Below are 17,123 nucleotides of genomic sequence, written 5' to 3'. Positions count from 1 at the left end.
CCTGCAGCCCTGGTCCCTGAACCCCTCTACGCACCATGCGGCTTGTGGCTGAAGTTCCACTCACCCAGGCCAGGCCTGGCCCGCCGTGCTTGGGGGAACCCCAGCCAGAGAGTGGCACCGAGGGCGCCCACGGGTCATAAGCCATGGGTTTGTGCTGTTCCTGTATTTGCAGGGAAAACACAGCCAGCTTTGCTGGGAATGAGTCCTTGGAACTTGGAAAGGGGTGAACACACAAGATGCAGCCTTTATTGAGCACCTGCTGTGTGCCTCGCCTGTGTTTTGCACTCCTTGTCCCTGGAACCCTGAAAATGGTGCCAGGGGGGCAGAGATGACAGAGCTCAGGGGTTACTGAGGGCCAGGCTTGAAAAGGGAATGTCAAGGGCTAACACTGTAACCTTGCTGGGCTCCTGTTTCAGCCTAAAGTTCATGTTTTTCTTCAGATTAAAAAATATAGTATCATTTTCGTGGACTCCTGAAAGTCACTATGGACCTAGGCAACCTGCCCCTTGGGTCCCCTGGGCCAGTGGGCGGGGTCTGAGGGAGGGCGGGGCAATGGGGGCCTGCGGATGGGCGGGGCCTATCAGAGGGCGGGGGCGGGGCGGAGTCGGTGGTGGGCGGGGTCGGTGGGCGGGGCGTGTCAGGCCGAGTCTGGCCGAGTCCTCTCCGCCCTCGGGGTGGCGCTGCGGCTCGGGAACCGAGGGAGGGACCAGGCCGTAGTTCCCGGCCTGGAGTGAAGGGCGGACGGGGCTGGAGCTGGGCGGCCGGGGCTGGCAGAGTTAGCGCACAGCCGAGCAGGAGTCCGCGCCGCCGGCCGGCCGGGTCCGCTGGCCCGGGCTGCTCGCGGCGTCTAGAGGTTCGGAAAGCGGAGACGCCGCGGGGATGGGAACGGCGGCGGGCAGGGAACGGGGTCCTCGCGGGTGTGAAAGCCCTTGGAGCCCCGGAAAATCTGACTTCTCCAAGCCAGGGTTTCCGGAAACTCCGTGGGGCCGAGTGCCGCTGTCCACGTGGAGCCACCCAGGGTGCGTGTGTGCGCGCGCACGCGTGTGTGTGCACGTGTGTGTGTGCACGCGTGTGGGTGTGTGTACGCGCGTGTGTGTGCACGCGTGTGTGTGTGTGCACGCGTGTGTGTGCAGGGACGCGCGGCAGTGCCTAGGGCTGTCTGCCGAGTCGGAGCTGCCGCCTGGGAGGCTGCCGGGGTCCCGCTGAGGCAGCCCCTTCAGGCAGAGGTCGTGAGCCGCGGGGATCTCTCCGCGTGACAGCGGCCTGGGCTCCTGGCCGGGGCGGGAGGAGGCAGGAGGAAGGGGGGTTAGCAGGGCTTCGTGGGTGCCTTGAGTGGCTTGGAGAGCTCTCCACCCGCTTCGCGCCCTGCTCCTCGGCGGTCACCGGGACACAGAGCACGCGGTGAGCTTCGTGTCGCCCCCGAGAGACACGTCCACCGGGGAGCCTGTTTATGGGGCCTTGTTTGGATAAAGGGTATTGGGTGATGGAACTGGAGGTGAGATCTCCTTGGATTGCCTGGGTGTGGGGGTGCCCTAAATCCAGTGCCCTGAGAGAGACATGGAGTAGGGGACCTGGGCACGCAGGAGGCCGAGGGCAGATGGAGGCCGAGGCAGCGATGCAGCCAGGGCCAGCCGGGAGGCTGGGCGGGACCTGGGGTCTTCTGGGGATGTGGGATTTCTGACCTCCAGGGCAGAGAGGGGACGTTTCTGCAGCTTTTTACACCAGGGCCCTACCTGGGGCACACGGAGCTATTCTCAGAGCCATCAGACGGTAATAGCCTTACTGGGCACGGAAGGGCCACTCTGAGAAGGAAGCTGTCCCAAGAAGGGGGCGGCACAGCCTCTGGGGTCAGCCCAGTGCCAGGCCTGGACATCTGCCTTGCAGGCAGCTCCGAAGCTGCTCGGGCTCCTTCCAGAGTGCCCGGGGATGCAGCGGGTAGAGGAGTCCTCTAGCCAGGGACCCCAGTTACAGAGCTGAACTGGGACTGACCCTGCTCAGAGCACGCTGTGGGCCCAGCCGTGGTCCATCCTCAGCAAGAAAAGGGGAAACGCACGTCCTGGGGACCCCAACAGTGGTAGAAGCCGTGGATACACAGTGGTGCTTGGAATTTAAAAATCGAGGTTTCAACTTGGACGCGTTGGTGCACGCTTGTAACTCCAGCACTGGGGAGGCTGAGGCGGCAGGATCTCTGTGAGTTTGGGGCCAGCCTGGGTTACAAAGTGAATTGAAGGCCAGCCTGAACCATGTAATGCCTCAAAAAACCACTCCCCCACCAAATGAGGCTTACTGGGGGTGTGTGTAATCCTGTAATCCCAGCACTTGAGAGGCAGAGGCAGGAAGATCACCCTAAGCTTGAAGCCAGCATTGGTTACATAGTGAATTCATGGTCAACTTATAATACATAACAAGACACTATCTAAAAAAAAAAAAAAAAAAAAAAAACTTTAAAAAACCTCTTACCTTCTTTGTTAGATTAATTCCTAGGTATTTTATGTTTTGGATGTTATTGTGAAAGGTGTAGTTTCCCCAATTTCTGTCTCAGTAAGTTTGTATAAATCGAATTTTAAGTGTTGACTTTGCATCCAGCTATGTTACTGAATTTGGTTATTAGATCTAGAAGTCTTTTGGTGGAGTTTTGGGGCCTTCTGTGTAGAGTATCATGTCATCTGCAGATAACAGTTTAACTTCATCCTTTCCTATCCTTGTTCCTTTTCTTTCTTTCTCTTGTCTAATTGCTCTGGCTAAAGTTTCCAGAAATATATTGAATAAGAGTGGGGACAGTGGACATCCTTATCTTGTTCCTGATTTTACAGTGAAAGCTTTCAGTTTTTGATCATTTAGTATGATGTTGGCATTTATTTTGTAATAGATGGCTTTTATCAGATTGAGATAAAGACAATCTGTTCCAATTTTCTGTAGGGTTTTGATTTCTTTCTTTCTTTCTTTTTTAATCATGAATGGGTGTTGGACTTTGTCAAATACTTTTTCTGCATCTATTGAGATAATCATGTGTTTTTTGTCCTTGGCTCTGCAAATATGGTATATTACATTTATGGATTTGCATATGTTGAACCATCTCTGCATCCCTGGAATAAATCCCACTTGGTCATTCTGTTCTTGATGATTTGCTGCATTCTGTTTGCCAGTATCTTATTGAGGATTTTTGCATCTATGTTCAGTAGGAAGGTTGGCCGATGGTTCTCTTCTTTGGTTGACTCTTTCTCTCATTTTGGCCCCAGGGTAGTGCTTGCTTCCAGGAATGATTCTGGGAGCATTACTTCCCTTTCAATTTCACTAAAGATTTTGAGAAGTAATGGCATTAGGTCTTCTCTAAATTTCTTGTAGAATTCAATGGTAAATCTGTAAGGGCCTGGGATTTTCTGTGTTGGTAGGTTATTAAATACATCTTCAATTTATTAATGCTGGTTTATTTGAAATTTTTTTATCTTCTTGATTCAGCTTTGGTAATCCATATGTATCTAGCATATTCATTTTTTCTATATTTTCCATCTTGTTATAATACAGGTTCTCGAAGTAGGTATAGATGATCTTCTGGCTTTCTGCAGGATCCTTGTGATTTTACCCTTTCCATTCCAAATTGCATGGATTTGAGTCTTCTCTTTCCTTTTATTTTTTTATAAGGTTGGCTAAGGATTTATCAACTTTATTTAATCTTTCAAATAACCAACTCTTTGATTCATTGATTCTTTGTATTATTTTCTTAGTTTCAATTGTATTAATTTCTGTTCTTGTCTTTACAACTTCTTCCCTCATATAAACTTTATGCTTGACTTGCTTTTCTTTTTTTAGAGGCTTGAGGTCCAACGCTAGGTTGTTTATTTGAGTTTGCTCTGTTTTCCTGATGTGTGAGTTCACCGCTATAAATTTCCTCATAGTACTGCTTTTATTGGGTCCCGTAAGTTTTGGTGTGTTGTGTGGACATTATCATTTAATTGTAGAAGTTGTCTAATGTCTTCGCTAATTTTATCTGTGATCATTGGTTGTTCAGGTGGGTGTCATTTAGTTTACATGTGTTTATATAGTTTTTGTGAGGGGTTTTGCCATTGATTTCCAATTTCACTGCACTGTAGTCTGATAACATACATTGAAACTGCAGTACTCTGGAAAAGGAAGCTGAAGAGGATATCAGAAAATGGAAAGGAAGAACCAACATAATGAAAGTATTCCTATGCCCAAAATTGTTATCAGATTTAATACAATCCAAATCACACTAGTATTAGCATACCTCCCAGAACCAGAGAAACAATCCTAGAATTCATTTGGAACCAGAAGAGACCTTGAACAGCAAAAACAATTCTGGGCAACAAAGACAAGGAAGAGAAACTAACAATCTCTGACTTGAAGTTATACTGCAAAGTTACTGTGATTAAAATAGCATGGCACTGGCAAATCTAAAAACAAAACCAAAACAATCAGAGCCAAGGATCAGTGGAACAGATTAGAACATTCAGAAATAACATCAAACACACTCAGCCTCTTACTCGTTGACAAAGGAGCCAAACATTCTCTAGAAGAAAGCCTCTTAAGCAAGTGGTTCTAGAAACACTGGCTTTCCACATGCCAAAGACTAAATAAGACCATGTGTCTCATCATGCATTAACCTAAAATCAAAGATGTAAATATTAAATACAGGTGTGGGCAAAGACTTTAAGAGAGAAACCCCGCAGCGTGGTAGCTCACACCTGTAATCCCAGCACCAGGGAGGATCGTTGTGAGTTGGAGACCAGCCTGGGCTACAAAGTAGCTCAAGGCCGGCCTGAATTGCATGGTGAGACCCTGTCTCAAAAAGACAAAAAAAAAAAAAAAAAAAAAAAAAAAAAGTGAAATATTACAAAGTATCAGTAACTGGGATCTCATCTTATTAAAAACTTTCATAGTAAAATTAGTAACACAGTGGAGAGACAATCCACAGAGTGGGAAAAATGTTTTGCTAGTTGTGCTTCAGACAAAGGACTAATATCTAGAACATATGAAGAATTTTTTAAAAAGTCAGACTTCCCCAAATGTAAAGACCCAACCCAAAAATGGGCAAATGAGATCAATAGACACTTAATAGATGAAGACGTAGAAATGGCAAATAAATATATGAAAAAATCCTCTACATCACTGGTCACTCAAGATATGTGAATTAAAACACTGAGATTCTAGCTCACCCCAGGAAGAATGGCTATTATCAAGAAATCAACTAATAACGAGTGCACGCAGGGTGTCAGGGAAGAGGAATGCTTCTCCACTGTTGGTGGGAATGCAGACTGTGCAACCACTGTGGAAATCAGTGTGGAGATTCCACAAGAAAACACAACTAGAGGTTCCATTTGACCCAGGTATTTCTCTTCTGGGTATCTTCCTGAAGGAATTAAAACATCATACCACAGGAATATAAGTGCTATGTTTGTAGCACCACAGTTTGTAGTAGCTAAATCTTGCAAAAGGTCCAAATGCCTGCCAGCTGATGAATGGATAAGGAACATGGGGTTTTAAAAAGTATAGTGGAGTACTACTCTGTCATAAAGAAGGGTAAGCGAGACCCTTCTGGGTGAATGGATGCTTCTTGACACCGTATTCCTAAGTGCAATAATTGGACCAACATGTGTAAATATCACATGGTTTCTCTGGTATGAGAAACGGAAAGTACAAGTGAGGACCAGACTGTATAACAGATACTGTGGAATAGGAAGAAATGGTTCAAATGGGAAGGGGAGCCAGGGAGGGGGAAGGGGGAAAGGAAGAAAGGGAAAAGATAAAAAATGAGAAAGGAAGCAAACAGCTTTGTAATAAGGAGGGGAGAAGCGGTTCGAGGGAGGGGAGGGTAATGGGGAAAAAAGAGAATCAAGATACATCGATACAGGCACAAACTCCCTAGGATGAATGTGATTACCATGTATATCTGCAGTGTGCCAATAAAAAAAACCCCATAAAACAAAACACAAATTACAGCGGAGATTCACACATGGCAGCGCTGGGCCTGCCCCAGGTGATGTTCAGCAGAACCTCTTAATGCCCATTTTGAAGAAGAGGAAGTCGAGGCTTTGGGGCTCAGGTGCTGCTCACACCTCTCCTCAGGATCTGCGCCAGGCCGAGAATTCGCCGCCTCCTGCAGGGCAGGGTTGGCGCTCTGTCTCTGCGGCCCCTCCTGGCCTGAAGCATCCCCCTCTTTGGATAGAAATCCCCTCCTCTCCTGCACCCACACCTTGCCTAGTCGGCAGGGGCCTTTGTCACTGGCCTGGCTCCTGCGCACCCTCGGGCCCATGTTCTTGGTTCTTTTCATTTTTTGCTCCTAGTCTTACAATTGGTTTCAAACTCGAGCTCACGTCCCCTCACAATCCCCCCTCCTCCAAACCGCCTTTTAGATCCGGTTTTCTGCAGGAAACAGGCTGGATTCGCTTGCTGTCTGAAGTAAGAACAGAACCCAGATGAGCAGCCTAGCGCTGCCCTCACAGGTGGGCCTCAGCGCCACAGCCACTGTGTGGGGGCAAAAGCCTCTGTGTCCTGTGTTATAAAGGGGACCCCCTGGCCGGAACCACTGCCTTGGTGGCCTCCACAGAAGGGAGTCTGCTGTCCCATCAGTGTCCTTTGGTGACTCTGACTTCCGTGATGGCCGCCTGTTGCAGGACCCCTGAGGGCCCGTCGGAGCCCTGGGGCCCTGAAGCAGATCTGGAGGGTCACCCCTTCCTCATTGGTTCCCGGGGGAGCAAGCTGACCTGTGGGCATCGCCCTGAGGGTGCCTCCCAAGATAGCTGTGCCTCTTTGGGTGCAGGGAGAAAGGGAACCCAAAGGAATCAAATCTGAGCCCACTGTTATTGTAAAATCCAATGACTGCCCTGGAAATAAACATTTGGCCATTTATCTCCACTCCTGTGACACAATATTGCCACCCACTGGCCGAACATCACCGCAGAACGTGTGTCCACCCTGCTCAGAACGGAGTCGGCTACCCCCTCTTTAAATGAGAGAAGGGTTACAGCCATTTGTGTTCCAGCCTCCTGACTGCTAGGACATCTCGAGTCCACAAATCCAAGCACCAACTCCCAACCACATCTTTTTTGCTGAAATATGCTTCCAGTTTAAAATCAGAAATTACGAGTTTCAACCTTTTATTTTTAAATTTTACTTTAGCTTTTATGTTTAGTAAATAGAAATTATTTCAAAATGATAATAGATGCATTGCCGGGTGGTGGAAAGGAATCCCGCTGTGTGCTGACGAGACTTAGTCTTCCGCCCCCTCCCATGCATTGCCTGTGCAAACCTGAGCCTCGGTTTCTTCATCTGCAGAATGGAAACAAGGAATCCTGCCACAGCACGCAGCCATGCAAACTGAGGAGCATGAACATGGTGCTCAGAACGTGTGGTTCAGGCCTCCTGTATTAAAGGAGTGAACATTCTGATAACTATGTGCGTATCTGTCATACTTCTTCCAAAATTACACAACAGAAATATGCTTGGAAAGCTCAAAGCTAATCCAAGACAGTAAAAGCAAATGCAGAATTCAGATGGGGAAGAGTTTGTTTTTAGCTTTGGTTATCATGATTTAGGTTCAGATGTCTCCCAAGCCTCATGTTTTCAGAGGCGGGGATTTTAGAAGGTGGTTGGATCACGGGTGCTATGTTCCTCAGTGGGTTGGCCCACTAATGAGTTCTTGCCATGCATGCGGTTAGGAGCTGGGGCCATGACCTGGCAGGTCGTCTCCCTCCCGGGTCCTCCCTTCTTTCCCTGCCTCCTGGCTGCCGGGCCTTGAGTAGCTCTGCTCCACCCCAGGCCTTTTCCACCAGGCCATGTCTGCTTTGGAGCCAGCTACGGACCCAGACTTCTGAAACCATGAGCCAAAATAAACTCTCCTCCTGTAAGCTGTGGGTTTGAGGTATTTCATCCTAGCAGCAAGAAAGTGTCTGAACAATGGGTCACGGCCAGTAATTTTCACTGAATAGCTCACCAAAGACCTGGAGTTTAGCACAGTAAAGTTAGACTCTCACAACTCCACATTTTTAGAGAGAATGCTAGATTCTTACCTGAGGAAGCAGCAGAATTCTGAGTGACTGACCTTTAGGAACTGTCCACACTAGCCTCCAAGGGGGACTTGTCCGCGTGCGTCTGCATTCACAGGGCAGAGGTCTGTTTTCTCAGCCCCTTTGTTTACCATATTCTGACATAAAATGCCTCCTTCTCAAAGCACCGTATGTGGAAGAGTTGTTAAGGGCAAGTGAAGCGGGCACGCTGGACACAGAGCGAGGGCTCACCCTGTGAGGGCTGGACAGGATGTATCTCCGGAGCGTAGACCACTGCTAAGGATAAAAAGCACAAGGCGTTTCTTAATGATAAAGGGGTCGGCTCCTCAGAGCGGCATAACAACCCTTACTGTCTACGCATCGAATACACGAGGGAAAGCTGATTGAACTGCAAGGCAGAATAAAGCTACACAACTTCAAAACCTCTCACCATAATTGACAGAACAGGTAGACAGAAAGTCAGTAATGACAGAAAGTCAGTAATGATATGTAAATTTTGAGTAACATAATCGAAGAACTTCTCCTGGTTTTTCTGACCACACCAGCCAACAGCAGCATCTGGATATTTTCTGGCTTCATCTGTAATGTAGGTCACCAAGTAAGTCTCAGTACATCGAAAATGCTTCAAGTTATATTGGTAGTGTCTGACCATGATGAAAAAAAAATCCCTAAAAATCTTAGATGTTAAGAATCTTAGAAATTAAGTTTTTCCTGTGAGGGAAAGAAGAAATAAAACACAAAATAAAATGTTTTTTTTAAATCTTTTTGAGACAGGATCTCACTATGCAGTTCAGGCTGGCCTTGAGCTCACTTTGTAGCCCAGGCTGGTCTCGAACTCACAATGATCCTCCTGCCTCAGCCTCCCAAGTGCTGGGATTACAGGCGTGAGCCACCACACCCAGCTTAATAGAATGTATTTCAAACTTTATGAAAATCAAAACTAAAACTATGGGAAGTACTAATAACACAGTACTTTGGAGAGACCTATGACCCCAAATCTTTATTTCAGTAATGATCCAAATCTCAAAATTGTAGAGAAAAATTGATGAGGCCAAAGGTAGTGTCTCTCTAGCCAAACTGATCAGAAAGAAAAAAAGACATGAATTACCATATTAGGAAATGAAAGAGATGCCATTGCCATAGATTCCACATATATGAAGATAACAATGAAGTATCATTGATAATGTTATGTCAATTAATCTGACAACTTAAATGAAATGGGACAAATCCCTTCAAAAGCACAAATTAGTAAAACTCCAGAAGAAATAGATAAGCTTGGGCTGGGGATTTAGCTCAGCAGCATAAGTGCCTGCCTGGAGCATTAGGTCATGAGTTTAATTCCCAGTACCAAAAAAAAAAAAAAAAAAAAAAAAAAAGAAAGAAAGAAAGAAAGAAAGAAATAGATAAGCTGAATGCCCCTGTATCTACTAAAAATAGTTGAATTGGTAGTTAAAATTCTCCTAGAGCAGATGACTTCACTGAAAATTCCATTGAACACTCAGGGAAGACAAATACTGCCTCGACATGAAATCTTTCAAGCAATCAGTTGCAGAAATATTTCCCAACTCATTTAAGAAGCCAGCATTACCCTAATTCTAAAATTAGACAAAGAAGTGATAAGAAAAGAAACAACAAAACTACAGTTAACATTATATGAATACTTTCAGTAATTTTTCTTTGTGTCAGTAATTTCTCTATCTGTTCAAAGACTGCATGCTTTCTCCCTTAAAGGAGGGAAAGGAAAAGGACGTTCTCCCTTTTGTCTTGCAATCACCACTGAGGTAGAGGTGCTAGCCAATGCAACATAACAGGAAAGAAAACACAAGGCAACCACATCGGAAAGGAAGAAACGAGGTTATCTCTACCCACAGATAACACGGCTGCGTGGAACACCAGGGGACATCGACAGTGCTGCTAAACAAATACATCTTTGACGACGTTGAAGGACACAAGATCAGTATACAGAAATCAGTTACATTTATTTGAGACAGGGTCTCGATATGCAGTTCAGGCTGGCCTTGAGCTCACTTTGTAGCCCAGGCTGGTCTTGAACTCGAAATGATCCTCCCGCCTCAGCCTCCCGAGACCTGGGATTACAGGTGTGAGCCACCATGCCCGGCCATCAGTTACATTTTTATAACAATGAATACCAGAAGTCAAAATAAAGATACTCTATATACCGGCATAAAAAACATGAAATATGTTAGAATTACAATGACAAAAATATAGGAAAGATTTGTCCAGCCACAAGTAAATGCATTAACAACTTGATGCATCCATGCAAAAGAAATGAACTGTTGATGTTCAACACAGTATAGTAAATCCAAAAATAATTATGCTTAGTGCAAGAAGTCAAAGAAAAAGGAATACCTAGTGTGTGCTTCCATTTGTATGGAATTATAGACAGTGGAAACCATTCTATAGTGACAGAAAGTAGACCAGAAGTTCCAGGAGGCCAAGACAGGATTCAGGGTGGGAGGCGGGGAGAATTACACAGGAGCACACAGCCTCTTTAGGGGTGACGAGTATTGTTAGTGTCTTGATTGTTTTTGTGGGTGTGGCTAGAGGAAGTGGGGTGATCCCAGCTGCAGGGTGCAGGGCTCCCAGCTGAGGGTGCGGGGCGCTGTTCCGCGTCCTCTCACCCCACGTGTTCTGCAGGGAAGCCCAGCTCCCCTCTGGATGCCGCTACTCCCTGACTCGGTCCCAGTGACTCTGGTGGCAGTTGACCCAGCCTTTTTGCACAGAAGCCTGCCATTCCAGGGTGGCCCTCAAAGCCACCTCGTTCCAGCCATAGATATGTGCTGAGAAAGGGTTCAAGCCAGACCCACCAAAGCCAGTGAGACTCAACTCTGGGGGCCCTGTTGGCAGTATTAGAGGAAGAAGCTTCTCTATTCCAGACTTGAGGAACACAAGCCTGGAGCCTCGGGGGCACCTTGCCTCCACATGCAGATCTTGTGTTTGTGAATGAAACCAACCCAAAGAGAGCAGAGACCACGTGGAGCTGAGGCCGATCACCCTGTGGGGGCGTGGTGGTCAGCAGTCCTCAAGGTGGCCCCAACCTTGCCCTCTGAAACTTAGTTCTTGGCCAACAGATTAACACAGAAGGGACGGTATGTGACTTCTAGGGTTAGGCCACCAAAGACACTGTCACGTCTGCCCTGCCGTCTTGGCTTACGTGCTCTGGGGACAGTCGGTCCTGAGGATACTTCAGTCCTCTATGGGGGCCCATGGAGAGAGGAACTGAGGCTGCTCTCCAACAGCTCACTAGTGACATGAGTGTGTCATTTTGGAAGCAGGTCCCCAAGGCCATTAAGCTCCTGCTGACGGCAGCCCTGGCCTCTATTGTGAGGGCAACCTCCTGGAAGGCCTTGAACCTGATCTCCCCAGCTAAATTGCTGACAAATTCCTCATCTACATAAACTATGAAAGCAAGCCACTCAGTCTTAGGGTTAGGTAGCAGTAAATAACTAATACCAGTATTACTGGCGTCACAGCATGCTCAAAAAGAGCCAAGCCAAAACCTCATGCAAGCATAGAACCGTATGATGGAAAATCACCAGCCTTTTCCTCCAACCCATTCAACAGGTTTCACTTGCCCTTTACTCTGCCTGGAAAATACTTCCTCCAAAATTGTCCAGGGTTAACTAAGCACCTGGGCCCCAGCACTTATGCCACCTGCTCCGAGAGGCCTTCCCGAGGACTACCGGCCACGTTCTGCCGCTTTCCCTGTTTGTGCCCATGGGATTTGGTACATTGTGGGAGAATCTTGCCCATGTACCTGTCATTGTATGGCTGCCTCTAGTGTGCCATAAATTCCCCACCAGTGTCAGCAAGGCCTGAGTGCTTCCCCACACCCAGAGCGTAGGCAGTAAGTATTTTTGCTATTTCAGAAGATTCGGCGTCTGCCCTTTGCTGCCGTGTGACCTTGTCAGGCCGTGGCCGCCAGGGCGGGTTGCTGAAGAGGTGAAATGGGTTCCCATCAGTGAAGTGACCCGGCACATAGGACACTGGCAGATCTTAGCCCAGGCTTCCTGGAGAGTGAAGCTGAGGGGCCCGGCTTCCCGGGGGGAGAAGTCTGGGGCTGGGAGAATGAGGAGCAAGTGGGGTGTGGTGGAGGTGATGTCGTATGTCCGGGAAGCAGGGGCCACTCGGGGGCGCGGCTCGGCCAGGGGAGAGCGAGGTATGGAGGAAACGACTCTCCACACTTCTGCTGGGGGCCTCCCTGGAGCCTGGCCTCTCTCTGCAGCTCTTTGGAGATGTCTCCTGCACCCCAGGAGGAGTGAACCCCACTCTGCTTCTGGGTGACATCACCTGGGTCCCTCGGGTGGTCCCTGAGGAAACCAGACGCCACCTCTGCTAACCCGGTGCACTTCCTTGCTACTGCCTCAGCTTCATCCTGGCAAGAAGTTAAACACGTGGACCTCAGGATCTGTGGCAGTCAAACCATGTCTTACCCGATCGTATTTAATCTGCTCCAAATGGGACATTTCTTCAACATGCTTATCAGTGTGTTTTCAAGTTCCGACTGTCCTCAATACCAAATTCCAGGACGCTCAAGTGATTGACCTGCATTCCAGGGTGGAAAACCACAGCCCACTGCTACCCAAACACTAAACTACAAGCTAAGAGTTTCTGATTCGTTAGAAGATTCGAGAACATTCCACACGGTTCTAGGGATAGGTGTGCTTATCCCCAGAAGATCAATCTGGACATTGGTCTTCATGGATGCTATTTCGTCAACTTTCACTTAACCAAGAGAAACAGCAAGAAATCCTGTTCCTCTATCATTAACAGACTAAGAACTTTCCATAATTTACATACTATGAGAAAAAAAGAAAGAAAGAAAATAAACAGAAAAGGAAAGAAAGTGTGAGTCTGTAAATCACTCTGGACTCACTTCCCGGCATAATCTGCACACATGTTCAGTGCTGTGTGTTTCCGAAGAACTAACCCCATTACAAAGGTGATATTCTTATGAAGAAAAGACTTTGACTAATTCTAAAAGAAGAACAGGAGATGGCAGGATTATTCTTTAAATCCTGAATAGCCTTGAAGTATACTTGAAAGAAAACCCAATCCACAGATTGTGGAGTTTCATGCATTTAAATGAGAATTAAAATGAAGGATCAAAGGAAGCGCTATGTCATCTTTCTTTGACTCAGGGAAGGGATTTGCTTCCTGGGCTTTGAATCAGAGGGGCAGAGGAGTGGAGCTCCCTGAGATCCACCTCCACTAAGTCTCTGGGCTTGGGGAGCAGCATGGGGAGAATCTCACCCCGACAGCAAGGCAAGCTGCTTCCAATGGGAAACACTGGGAGACAGTCACGACAAGGCCCCTGGGAAGGACTTTCTTTAACTTGAAAGAGAGACAGCTGCCTCCAAGATCCAAACATCCTCTTATTATTCATGTTAGAAGATACAAAGGAGACCACTGAAGCCAAAGATCCTCGAGATTAAATGTCCACCTAAGTCACAGAACACAGACAGCAGAATCATCATGAGCAGTTTATCATACAGGAAGGTTTTAAGTATTGGGAACAAGTTCGTTGGTTCTTTCTTGTGTTTCAGTACAGAGATGATTGAGGGCTAGAGGCTAGAGCGTGCACTCTTTCGTAGTTCCTGTTTCTCTATGAAAAGCCTGGTGTCAAGCCTTCTGCACCCCCCAGGGCTTGGCGATGAGCTGGGTTGTAACTGAACTCCAGAATAAATGCAGTTGCTGGGCCATTGACCGCTTTACCAATCAAGATTTTTCATAAGCATAAAATTTAGGATTGAAAAAGAAACTGGAGTCAATGCAGTGGGTCAGATCTGAAGGGCAGGACCAACAGACCCGAAGTCCCTGTTAGGTGGTGTGGCTGCAGGATTCCTTCTGCTCCCCTCCTTTCTTTGCTCCCCATTCTAGCACTTTCTTCCTGGACTCCGGAACCCTGAGAAAACCCTTTATGTGAGGAGCCGGAGGAAGGAGATGGAGAAACAACCACCCATGCCTTTAGTTCTGCTGCGGCGGCTGCTCCAGGGTCCTGAATTGATTAAAACACTTACCTTTCCTGGTCACTGTGATCTGGGGAAGACCCAGAAATCATGGAGTGCCAGACACCGTGAGGACACAGGGCAGCGTGTTCAGTTCTCCCGTCACAGATGCCCATCCCAATTCCAGAGCCATCTCACTGGCTGTGCGCAGATGGGCTAAGCAGCAAAATGTGGCGTCAGTAACCAAACTGCTGAACTGTGACAAACCTAACGCATGGAACAGAGCGTGCAGTCAACGTCCTTGGCTGTAGTAGCCTACATTTTGCAAATGTTCCCGCTCCATCGCCAAACATCTTTCTTATATTGGCAGGAAATGTGTCGTTATACAGACAGACTGAGAAGGAACGTGTGAATAAAGCAACAGTCCCACTGACCCCTTGGCAAACTTACAGCGTACAGAGCCACCCCCAGGCTTAGGTGGCATGTGTGTTACACACACGCTTTATCGCTTTCTAAGCCGTGCTCTGGACTGTCAGCCAATGCATCACTGTATCGACAGGACAAAAGGACAAGGTATCTCCAGTATTAAAGCCATCAGCAGCTGGCAAACTTAAGCTCCCACAGAGAAGGTGCTGAAACGCTTCTCTTGCTGAGAGAGCACACATTTCACAAATGCTCACTGGCAATTTAAAGTCTCTCTCTTAATTATGGGACACTGGGCTGTGATAAAGATAGGTTGACAGAGAGGAAGATATCATCCACCACATCACTGATTTACAGAAAATGTAACGTGTTGAGCGGAGCATATAGGTCCCACGCTGGCGTAGTCTGCATTTTAAAAATGCTCTTCCCTGCTCCAGAGCCACGCTATGGAATTGGAAGTAAGCAGTGCATTGTGAAGATAGGCTGAGAAGGAGAGCGTGGCTCCAGCACAGACAAGCTGAAGGGGAGAATGTCACAGTCGTCACATTCGTGGACAGCTGGCACGCACGCATTACACCTCCAATGCGGTGCGCAGAGGCATTCCCGTGCTGAGGCGGCGTGTGTGGTCAGCAGTCTCTTAGAAACTCTTCTAAATGTCACTGCAAGCTTCTTACACAGACAGGCCGGGAAGAAGACAGGACTCCAGCAACAAACACAGAAGCAGGCCAACTTCATGCCTGGGTGCGCTGTGCAGTGCCCACCCAGGCGGTGGCAGCCTGCATGTCCTCAGAGCTCTCTCCCAGTCCAAAGCCACCCTCAGACTGGCAGAGAGCGGCCCATCATGCGGACAGGGTGAAAAGAGGGTGACACCAGTGTCAAGCCCGCGGACACCATGCACCATCTTGGAAGATCATGGACCAAAGAATTTCAGGCTTTAAAGAAAGACATTGGAGTGTCTGAGTGGCTTCCTGCGGCCAGAGACGACCCCGGGCCTGGCGCTGGGACTTCCCTCGTGTCATGGCCCCAAGCGCCAGTCTTCGCCCAACCCTCCGACCAAGAAGGCCCGCCAGTCTCCGGGCCCCAAGGCAGCGTCGGCCTCTCGGGGCCTGCCCAAGGAGAAAGAGCAACAAGAGGCAACCAAACACACTGATGAAGTACAACATGAAACAGACAGACTTAATGAACAAGCCAGTGAGGAGATATTGGCGGATAAAATCCGCCAACCATTTTTGCAAAAGGGATCAGAACTGATCGCCAAAACCCCCAATTTTTGGGTAAAAACATTTGTTAACCATCCACAAGTGTCTCCACTGCTTGGGGAAGAAGACTAAGAAGCATTGCATTATTTGACCAGAGTTGAAGTGACAGAATTTGAAGACATAAGATCAGGTTACAGAAGAGATTTTTATTTTGATGAAAATCCTTATCTCGAAAATAAAGTTCTTTCCAAAGAATTTCATCTGAAGGAGAGTGCCGACCCATCTTCAAAGTCCACTGAAATCAAATGGAAATCTGGAAAGGATTTGAGGAAACATTCAAGTCAAACGCAGAATAAAGCCAGCAGGAAGAGGCAGCATGAAGGACCCGAGGCGCAGATGAGGTAGGAGAGTCATCCCAGGTGACAATTGGCCAAATCCAGTGCAGTACCCCTTGGTTCCTGATATGGATGATGAGGAAGGGGAAGGAGAAGAAGAAGATGATGATGATGAAGAAGAAGGATTAGAAGGAGAAGATGGCTAATTGAACACTGGTGGATTCCAGTGTTCCTTTTTTTTTAAATTTAAATTTAAATTTTTTCCTTTTTTTTTTTAAATTTAAATTTAAATTTTCTCCAGTCCCTGGGAGCAAGTTACAGTCTTTTTCCCCCTCTTGTGCTCAGTCACCCTGTTCTGGAGGTCTCTCTTCTCACACACTGTGCTTCTCAACTTCGTGGGGTGAAACCTTGAACGGAACACAGTGGGAAAAGGATCTCTACAACTTCTGTTCTAAATTCATTTTGATCCCCTCCTGTCTCCACGCTCACTTTTGGAATCAACACCACCACCGTGCTCTGTGGGAAAAGAGAAAACCCTCCACTCCCTGCACTCTGCGGAAGCTGGGGGGGCTCGGCCCCAAGCAGCAGTGCACAGAACTCGAGCTTGCTTCCTCCTTTCTCTGTATATTGGGCTCAGAGATTACACTGTGTCTCTGTATGAATAGGGACAGTTAGCATTTACCAGCACGTACCTGTCTACTTTCTCTTGTTTAAAAAAAAATTTAGAAAGCTTTAAAAAATGGGGTATAGAAGGTCAGCAGAGGGTGGGTTGGAGATGTTGGGTGGGTTAAGCGGGCATTTGACAACATGGCTTCTCCTTTGGCATTAATTGTGATGTTAACAGACATCCTCGCAGTTTAAGATGACACTTTCAAAAATAAAGTTATCTCCTAATGATGACTTGAGCCCTGCCACTCGATGGGAGAATCAGAACCTGTAGGGTTTTATTTGGAATTGACATTCTCTAATGTAATTTTGTTGGTTTGTTTTTAAAATCTTGTTTTGACTGGAAAGGAAAAGGTGATGCGCAGTTTTAAACATTCAAAGTGTACAAGTTGCTTTGTTACAATAAAACTACGTGTGTACACACACACACACACACACACACACACACACACACACACAGAAGGACACTGGAGACGATGCTGCTAGCCTGACTTTAGTGCTATTACG

General features: G+C 47.3%; 1 pseudogene; it reads left to right on the top strand.

Annotated features, from left to right (window-relative positions):
- Window positions 1–6,615: 6,615 nt before the first annotated feature.
- On the top strand, window positions 6,616–16,156 carry LOC100721673 (protein SET-like; annotated as a pseudogene).
- The last annotated feature ends 967 nt before the right edge of the window (window positions 16,157–17,123 follow it).

The sequence above is a fragment of the Cavia porcellus genome, unplaced genomic scaffold (assembly GCF_034190915.1).
Source record: "Cavia porcellus strain 051 isolate PalLab524CR breed Dunkin Hartley unplaced genomic scaffold, mCavPor4.1 scaffold_10, whole genome shotgun sequence".
NCBI lineage: Eukaryota > Metazoa > Chordata > Mammalia > Rodentia > Caviidae > Cavia > Cavia porcellus.
This window is presented reverse-complemented; position numbering and strand designations above follow the sequence as displayed.